The sequence below is a fragment of the Nothoprocta perdicaria genome, unplaced genomic scaffold (assembly GCF_003342845.1).
Source record: "Nothoprocta perdicaria isolate Ctin4 unplaced genomic scaffold, notPer1 scaffold_158, whole genome shotgun sequence".
NCBI classification, from domain to species: domain Eukaryota; kingdom Metazoa; phylum Chordata; class Aves; order Tinamiformes; family Tinamidae; genus Nothoprocta; species Nothoprocta perdicaria.
In genome coordinates this window covers 1,161,326-1,171,066 of record NW_020454738.1, presented here as the reverse complement: position 1 = coordinate 1,171,066, position 9,741 = coordinate 1,161,326, and positions in this window count along the sequence as shown.

Genomic DNA, 9,741 nt, shown 5'->3' with positions numbered 1-9,741 from the left:
GGTCTCGGGCTTTATCTTGAAAGTGGAAAGACAAAGTGTTTATATGATAGCGTTCACCAACAAAAGTGGCCTAAGCAGCCTGTACACTTTAATATTTACCTAGTTTATTTTAATTTTAATGTTCTTTAGGGATGCGTGGGCCTACTTTGTAATAGACTTATGAAAATGCTTCTCTGTTCAAGTAGGATTGTCAGCTTCAGTTCACAAAGCTAAAACYCACGCTCAAACCTGTGTAGGATGAGACACGTGTGTGTGTGKGKGKGGGTAAGTGTACATCAGTGATGCACCTGATGTGAGCGAGCAGGCCCCTGCACTCACCAGTCATCACACAACCCCTTCCCTCTGCATTCAGCATTAGACTTCACAGAGCTTTTTCTCACCCCATTTTCTGACTAGTCTGTGTCTGGCCCACTGGGTCCTCTCAGTGAAGGCAAGATCATCACACGCACTGGGCCAGGGCTGGCGGGGACAGGGTCACCTCCCTGTGGTGTCCCGTACTCAAGGTCACTGTAGAAGGACAGCGAAAGGTGCTGCTGTCTTCTGAAGCCCTGACCCATATGCTTTAGGAGCTGCACTAGCTCACGGCCGTGTGTGCAGCACAGGGAGCTTACAGCTCATTTCTTCTACAATAAATTCCTATCCTAGCAGATCATCTGCTCCCAAGGCCCTGTGCCAGTTGCTGCATTGCTGGGAGTTGCCCTTTTCCATCCTGTTCTGTCTGTATGACAAAAAGACCAAAGCTAGAGTATATCCTGGGTATTTATAACATTCCCCAAAACCATAAACTCAAGAGTTTAAGCGTAATGCTCTGAATGCCAGTTCTATGTGATAGACTTGAGTATCATAGCCCAAAGGAGATCTGCATGTTGCTACTATCATGGCACAGGCCATAAATCCTTTACATGGAAAATCATGACTAAAAATAAATGCTGTCAGGAGCTGTGTGGAGAAGGGAACACAAGCAAATAATTACAGTTTGATGAGGATTTATAAAAGCTCACGGTTTTCACTTTATTTGAGAAATTCTGAAGTCACTCCGTTTTTAAATATTCAATAAACTTTAAAAGAGAATTGTTTCGAGTTATCGTTCATATCAATAGATAAGAATTTAATAACATCGATTTAATAAAACAATTCAAAAGATTTAAATGAGGTATGAAAAATTATTGGCGGATCTGTTTTTGACTTGTGTCACTAGCTCTTTACCTATGACTAAATGACCTTCTCAGAGGGAAGGTTATTGAACAGAGGAACATTCTGTTTGAAGTTTGAAACGCCTTTTATTACTGCGTTCAGCATGACTTGCTTTTTAAACATATGGACATGATTTACAGATTTCATAGCCAGAGTAATAATGCTAAAATTTCCTGTTATTGTGTGTCTTAGTTTTTATATAATGAGAGGAGTCTTGAATGCTACATTTGGATTACACTCCATAAACATTTGTTGCACATAAAAAGAATCAGAATGTTTAAATAATAAATGTTAATTGTGAATAAAGCAAGTCTGAAGCCTCTAAAAACATAATTTTTTGCTAGTAGTTATCTTTCAAACTTCCGATTGCTTTTCAGAGAGGGCAGTGAATTGAGAGAGAACTGTAGCAATACASAAAACAAAAACAAACACAAAAAAACCCCAGTGTATTTCAAAGATTCAAGAAATCATTATTCACGTCTTAAAACTGTGTTTTCTGGAAAGACAGAGGTATATGTGATCTAACAAAATGTCATGTGACAGTGAAAAAAACTTAAGCACATCTTGTAAGCATAGATAAGATTTACTCCAGAGCCAATTCATATGCCACATACTATAACATTGTTTATAGCAAATATTACTCACAGGGAGGTTGACAGAGCATATGTAAGTCATGTCATAGGCATAGACATCGATATTGCATACTTATAAATCTCTATATATCCTTTGGCCATCAAGTCCAGCTAACTCTTAARGTCCCTTCCTCTTCTGCATCCATTCTTCCCAAACCTGCAGACTCTTACATAGCCTGCAGATCTCTACCTCTCTGATTCATTCCATTTCCCCTTCTGCACATGGTGTACAGCTGGTGATTTGTCAGTAGACCATACCTCAAGGAAAAAGATATATACAACAATGGTATTTTGCCTCCTCCAAGCTGTCCATGGCAGCGCCTCACACACTACAACAGCAAGTCCTCCTCCCTCAGCACCCACGCATGAACGTGTTGGGGAACCCGTGGTCTAAACCCAGAAAATTCTGAAGCTAGCTGGATGTTTCTAAGCTACTATTTGCATCAATAGACAATTTGTTTTTTTAATCAGATCTGAGGAAAAAAAAAAAAAAAGATACCTAGACATCAGATAACCACCCTGGTTTCTTCATCATTTGTGGACCAGGAAAATAAAACCTGTGGATCTGATTTTTGCTTTATTTTACTGAAGAAAACTAGGAGTTATGGTATTTAAATCAAGTTACTTTGATTTACAGCAGTATGAACAAAGGAAAAGGAAACTGAAGAAAAAGCAAGAAATCTAGGAAAAGGAAATCTAGAAAATCTGAAATAAAATTATGGAAGCCTCTCCAGCTCCTGGATTCACATGCATTTGCTAAATAGTGGATAAATTCTTCACAACTTCAACTATGAAAGAGGCTTCAGCTTCTAAATTTGGACACCTGGAGTGAATCAGCCTCTGTGGTAGTACAAGGTAGTTACCAAGAAAAGCGAATCTATGTCCTTATTGATTGTAGGCTATATTTAAAAAAAAAAAAAAAAAAGTCAGGGTGTACAAATGATATACTACCATTCATTTTATTTCTGTCAGGCTTCTACATCAACAGTTGCTCAAAACTTCAATAAAAGCTTTTAACTCTGGAGGGGGGAAAGCCTGTTTTTAATTAAAAGGAAACGGTTCCTTTAGCCCATGAAGCAAAATGAGTGTGTAAAAGGATACTGCCAATGCGTGGTCTATGTTTTAACTTCTGTGACACTGGCATCCTTCTTTGTCTTCACTTTTATGCTACTTCACAATATTATTCAACACGAAAGGTCCTCTCAGGTTAAGAACATTATTGGGGATCCACAAGCTCAGATAAGGTGTTTGGTGACTTAAACACCCAAAGGTACATTTAAAATGGTTATAGCTGGACAAAAAATGCTTTAATTCTAGTTTTCATTACAAATATACATATATAATATATATTTTAAAAATAAAACAATTGTTTTATTTAAAAATTAAAAATTATTTAAATTTTTTTTAATCAAAAATATACAGTTACTGAGTATGATTCAAAATTAAGCGACAAGAAGGTAACAAACTAGGTACTATTTCACCTTTTGTTACAAGGTGGTATTTTTAATTGATGAAAATTGTACTTCCAACATGTGGCTTAATTTCATAGATGCAAATGAAACTGTTATGCAAGATAACCAGACTAATTCCTCAGTTTCTCTTAGGTGACTATACAACCAAGTATTTATCCAAGACTTTTTCCTGCCTTCCCCTAATCTTGCTATCTAAGCAAACTCTTAGCCCTTCTTGGTGTATTTCTATTCTTCCATCTTCCTTGAGAAAACTTTATTTTTCTTACCAATAGTGTCTTTGTAATAATCACAATAAATTCTTCAAATTATGAAAGCATAGCATGAAAAAACCTATGAAGTCAACTGGCCTCTCTGTAATCTGCCATTTTTCTGTACATACTGTTTTAAAGCCACCCTCAGCTCATTCCTGAAGATTTGATAGCTAACGACTGCCTGTCCCTCTCTGCCTTTCCCCCAGAGACCAATCACTTTGTCACCTTGCTTTACCCCACTTTAAGTTAATTATACTCGGAGCAATTGTTCTCAAGTTGCACAAAGCTCGAAATCTGTGGCTTCCATTACAAACCTCCAGAAAGGCTTATGAGCCTGAAAGCTCCTTGAGCTTTGTCAATTCTAACAGTCAAATAAAAAGACTGCTTCCTCCGCAGACCTTCCCTTGTTTTCATCTTTAGACAGGCACAGCTACAATAAAGTTATCCATTTAAAGAAAACCTTGTTTTATTCATACTGATTTTTAAGTATAATGAATTAATCTTGCTTTGTTCAATGGCCAAATATAAAGTCTCTAAATATGGATAGCCCTGAGGGCTGTGCTGCCATCCAGAGGGACCTGGACAGACTGGAGGACTGGGCGGCGAGAAACCTCATGAGGTTCAACAGGGGCAAGTGCAGGGTCCTGCACTTGGGGAGGAATAACCCTGGACACCAGTACAGATTAGGGGTGGACCTGCTGGAGAGCAGYCCYGCAGAGAGGGACCTGGGTGTCATGGTGGACGACAAGTTGACCATGAGACAGCAGTGTGCCCTGGTGGCCAAGAAGGCCAACGGGATCCTGAGGTGCATTAAGAAAAGCGTCTCCAGCAGGTCGARGGAAGTGATCATCCCCCTCTACTCAGCCCTGGTGAGGCCACATCTGGAGTACTGCRTCCAGTTCTGGGCGCCCCAGTACAAGAGGGATGTGGAGCTGCTGGAGAGAGTCCAGCGCAGGGCTACGAGGATGATCAGAGGCCTGGAACATCTGCCCTATGAGCAAAGGCTGAGAGAGCTGGGCCTGTTCAGCCTGGAGAAGAGGAGGCTGAGGGGGGACCTGATCAGCGTGTATAAATACCTCAAGGGAGGCAGTGAGGAGGAGGGGGGCGGCCTCTTTTCAGTGGTGGGCAGGGATAGGACTAGAGGAAATGGCTTCAAACTGAAGCATCGGAAGTTCCACAGGAACTTAAGGAAGCATTTCTTCACTGTGAGGGTGACAAAGCACTGGAACAGGCTGCCCAGAGAGGTTGTGGAGTCTCCTTCTTTGGAGATCTTTAAAACCCGCTTGGATGCAGCCCTGTGCCACGTGCTCTAGGTGACCCTGCGTGAGCAGGGGGGTTGGACTCGATGACCTCTGAGGTCCCTTCCAACCTTTGGCATTCTATGAGTCTATGATTGGATAATTCATACTTAGTTTGTATAAGACCTGCAGTTTTCTTCAAATTCAAATCACAGCAAAAGCAGTCAGGTTCTGCAATAAAGGGTATCATGGGCTCTGAGAGCACTGCTGATAATGTTCTGGAGCGTATCTGTGGTAGGACGATTAGCTATAGGAAATTAAACATACCACTTTGTCATGCTGACTCTTTTCTTATCAGGTGCAGATTTTTCAGCCTTGTACAGAGAATATTTTGCATCCCTACCAGAACCAAGACTTTTTAAGCTTCCAATAGCTCCATCTGCTGTTGTTGCTACACTTTCTGCTTTTACTTTTTTTTTATACTGCTTTAACTTTCAGTTAAACTCATTATATATATATTTTTTAAGATTTTGTTTTTATAAATATAAGACCTGTATAAATAGAAGACTTGTAAGACTGGCTTTCTCTTTTAATAGAAATGATGCATAAATCCTAAAGCAGTTAAAGGTGGCCCCAAGGCCACATAAATGAGAAGATTAGAAAAATGGGAATTGACGACTGCAGTTCAATTGGCATTCAAGTTTAGTAAATTAGAGTTAAAAAAAAAAGCAAAGCAAAGTCCAGTGTGGGTATCAGGCTATAATTTCATCATGACTGATATCAGATCTATATGTTACTGGATCATTTCTGATCCACATCAGACAGAAGCACGTGATTGTACTTCTGTCAAATTATTTGGGTCACATGTTACAGAGTTGATGCTGGTTGCGCACTGACCATACAGCAGATATCTGTAAGGCCTGGCAGAGCAAGGTTAACCTGTCAATATTTCTGACAGGTATGAAATGTCAGAAGAAGCCCTGTCATCATTTAGCATTGTAGCATTGTGTGGTCAAGACTTTTTATATCCCATACATAGAGGCATCCTTGACTCCGGTGAAAATGAAGGAAAAAAGACAGCAATCAAGACCTGCTCTTGACTCCAGCTCCTGCTGAGCACAGAGAAGGATCATGAGACGTTCTGTTGAGGCACTGAAATACTGAACTGAAAAAAGGAAGTGAAAGACTGACTTCTATGTCATGTGAGAGAGGATCATTTACAACAACTTCCAGTATCCTGTGAGGAACTGCCAGGTACTGGGGAGGGCAGAGTGTGTGCAGAAGCTCAGGGGTGCAGATGCCCCTCCTGGACACCCATCCTGGTTGCTGCCCGGCCCACGTTACAGTGAGACACAGATGATGCCTGACGCAGACACAGGCTCCTCCTCTTCTTCACTGTCCTGAGATGAGAGAACAGGAAACCTGGCACCTCRGACAGTGAGAGGGCTGTAGCATACCAAGGTACACAAAGGATGTCTGTGGGATTGAGACTTCGGGACATGCATGAAGGGCACAGTGTAGATACTGATGTGAGACCTAACAGACAGACGGAACTGCTGATCAACTTCCCACCTCCCTTAGTAAATCCATCTGCCTTGGACATCCTGCTTGGAAGGGAGATGTGCCGGTAGAATGCAGAAGCACTTCCTGGAACCTAAGAAAGAAAGACAAAAAGCTAGTTTTTATAGCTTGCATTTAATAGTAATTTTCTTCATGGACTGCACTGCAGTTTATTAACCTTTTCACCTTGAAAGCTTTATTTTAAAAAAGCACATTAACATCTCACCCAGCTTTTGTAGGATTTCATCAATAAAGGAGCTAGAGTGTAAGGAACTGTTTTTTCCAGCAGTGCCACTGCTAGAGCCATGGCATCCGGCTCCAGAACAACACTGCTTGGCTGCTTTTTGGTGAATTGCTTTGTGAACAGCTGATCACCTTTTATATGAGCTACTCATGTTTTGAAGCCATAAAACCATAGGCTTTAGACATATCAGCTAAAAACAAACATGTTAAACTCAGTTCTACATGTGTGATTTCCCTTTTTGAGACTTATGGAAGTGGATATATAAAATTCTGTTAAATACACAGATTTTCATCTAGTATTTCTTTCAAAATGAGTAGCGCACATTTCACGAGCTCTGCAGGAGTTGTAATACATCAGCTTACCCACCTAGAAAAGTTACTCCATCGAGCTGGCATTTTTGAGGGGAGGCTGAGAGGAACATGATATAGCAGCTGGCATAAAGTTTTCCTTTATGCTCAAGAACACTGAATTGCTCTCCTTGAGGCAAGAKGACATCTGCTTGCAGTACAAAGCCACAGGAGTCTCTTTTAAGTCTCCTCTGTCTTCCCTCTCCATTAACTCAATTTATGAGGGTGCTTTAGGGAGCATTCTAYAACCAGGGTTGGAAGCAATAACTTTTCTGCTGTCACCGGTTTAACGTCTTTACTCTCTGTTTTACATATTCCACAGTCTTACTTTGACCTTGTATGTACTTTAAATGAGGGAATTAATGGATCAAGCTTGACGTTTAGAAAAGAAGTAAATTTGATTCTCTCTTCAGCACTTGGTCCCTACACCAACAGTTTTACCTCTTACCAGGCCAAGGTAGACACCAAGCTTTATGAACAAACAACACAACAACATAAGCAGGAGAATGTGAGCTATCTTGTCCTTGTGAAGCAGTTGTGAATGCAAATTTATCAAATATATTTGCCAAGTCTACAGCAGCAAAGAAAGCCTTCCCTTTTAAGGTTTTTTTCCTAAGCTTCTTGGGAGACATAAATCTTTCAGGATCGTTGAAGATGACAGTGGAAGGAGGCTGCTGGTATATGTGGGATTGTGCTGAGCCAGTGATATGACATAAAACATAACTAGCCATGTTTCACGTAGAACAGCAATGTCAGGACATCACAGTTAGCATGCAGGGGCCAAAGAGGGGAAACTTTAGCCATAATACTTCTCCTGACCTTTTAAAAAGACATTCCAAAGTTTGTAGCCAGCTGCTGGCAAAGCTCTGTATCCTGCCCAATGTGTAGATAAATGTATAGAGGGATCCAAAATCATGGCTGCTGTGGTGGAAAGGGAGATTTCTGGGACGATATGGATCTATCCTGTGAGAGGTTTTGTGAACCAATGTTGGCCTCCTGAATTTGCATTGTGGTCAGGGGCAGCTTATGGGCCATGTCAGGTCCCATTTCCTTCGCTAAAGAGAGGGGCTGCAGTGCTCTATGGCAGTTAGCATCCTCTGTGGATCTTGCAAAGCTCAGTTACAAAGAACTTTGTTAGCAATAGTAGCCAGTCTAAAAGAAAAGGAATTTTCAAATCGTCAAAAACATATTTTTTTTGTTGACACTACTTCAGCCTCTCTGACACTTAATTCAAGGCAACTGCTTTACACCCAGACTCCTGTTTCTGCAGTGAAGCAGGACCCAGACGAGGGCTCCAGATGAGGACCCCTGGCCCGCCGCTGCACAGCAGGACGCCTGCTGCAGGTCCGCAGCCTCAGCCCTTCCTGCCACAGCTTCTCCTCCCGAAACTTGGGTCCTCGCCAGGCGCTCCACCTACAAGCAGCACTTGATGGCAGTCGGATGCAGCAATTACTGCCTCCAAACATGCCAGAAAATCCAAGGGGTTCTTTTCTTATTCAGTGTACTAACCCTTTTCCCAAAATGAAGTGGTTTATTCCTCTGTCTTTCTCGAGATACCACCTCCAGGCCTGATCTGTCCAAGTTTTAATCTAACCAGTGCTTTATTAGCAGTAATGCCAATATTGTTATTAATATTAGCATTAATAACATTGCTAATGTCAGTTAGCACTGTTATTAATGCCACAGATAACTGCGTAGGAGTTAATTGCATTAGGCCAAATTGGGCAGAATTCATACCAGAAATGTTACCCAGGAGAAGGCACTACCAGACATATTTTTGGGAGCAGGTTGGATAAGCACGAACAGCACTGGATTGCTGTGGTAACACCCACTCTTGCCAGTGATGTGCCAGTGCTGGATTGGGTGAGCACAGGCTCCAAACCTTTTTGAGGAGAGCCAAAATACACAGCCAAGCGAGGCCGGATGAGGTTTTACAGCAAATCTCACATTATGCCCCTTTGTTTCTCAGAGCTGGAACTGCTAGGCAGCTCTGAAGAATCAGAGTCCTTTCACTTTTCGTTTGTGAAGGCCAGGTTTCAAGCACTTGTTGCAAAGACTTGATAAATCTGTGGAGTTCCTGCTGTGACCGCCGAAGCCAAAGAAAAAAAAAAAAAAAGAAAAAAAGGATCTCTTAGAAGTGTCAAAACAAATCTGTTATTTTGCAGGGCACAGCTCACTTTTTGACAGACTTTAGATTAAAAGGGTTGGCCTGGGTGTGTACAGGATTTTTGAACAGCAAGCTATAAAGGCGGATTTCTCGCTGCAGTTGCATCAAAGAAGACGATGCTTCTTTGATCAAATATGCTCCTTCAGGAGGGCGGATGCAGCACCCTGCTCTCTGGGGCATGGCGGCGGCTTAAGTGAAACAACGGGACAAGCTAAAACAAGGGGAACACTGAGGCTGGGCCCGCAGCATTTACTGGGAAAACAGCAGTGAGGACAAGGGCAATCCCGGAGCCTCCTCTTCGTCCTCCCGCCCCGCCCCACTCCACCCAACGGCCGCCCCGCCCAACGGCCGCCCCGCCCCGCCCCGCCCAGCCCAACGGCCGCCCCGCTCGCCCAGCCAAGGGTTAACGCGGACGAGGGGCGGGGCGAGCGCCCGTGACGCCACCACGTCACGTCCCTGCGCCCGCTCTGATTGGCCGCTCGTTTTCCCGCGCGCCGCGCCGCCGGGGAACAGGCAGGGCGAGACGCGCGGTTGCCGCGGTGACTGGTGGCCGTGCCCGGAAGCGGGCGCGTACGTCCGCGCGCGCACGCGCGCTCCCGCCCCGCTCCCCCGTGGCCCGGGGGGCGCGCGCCCTCT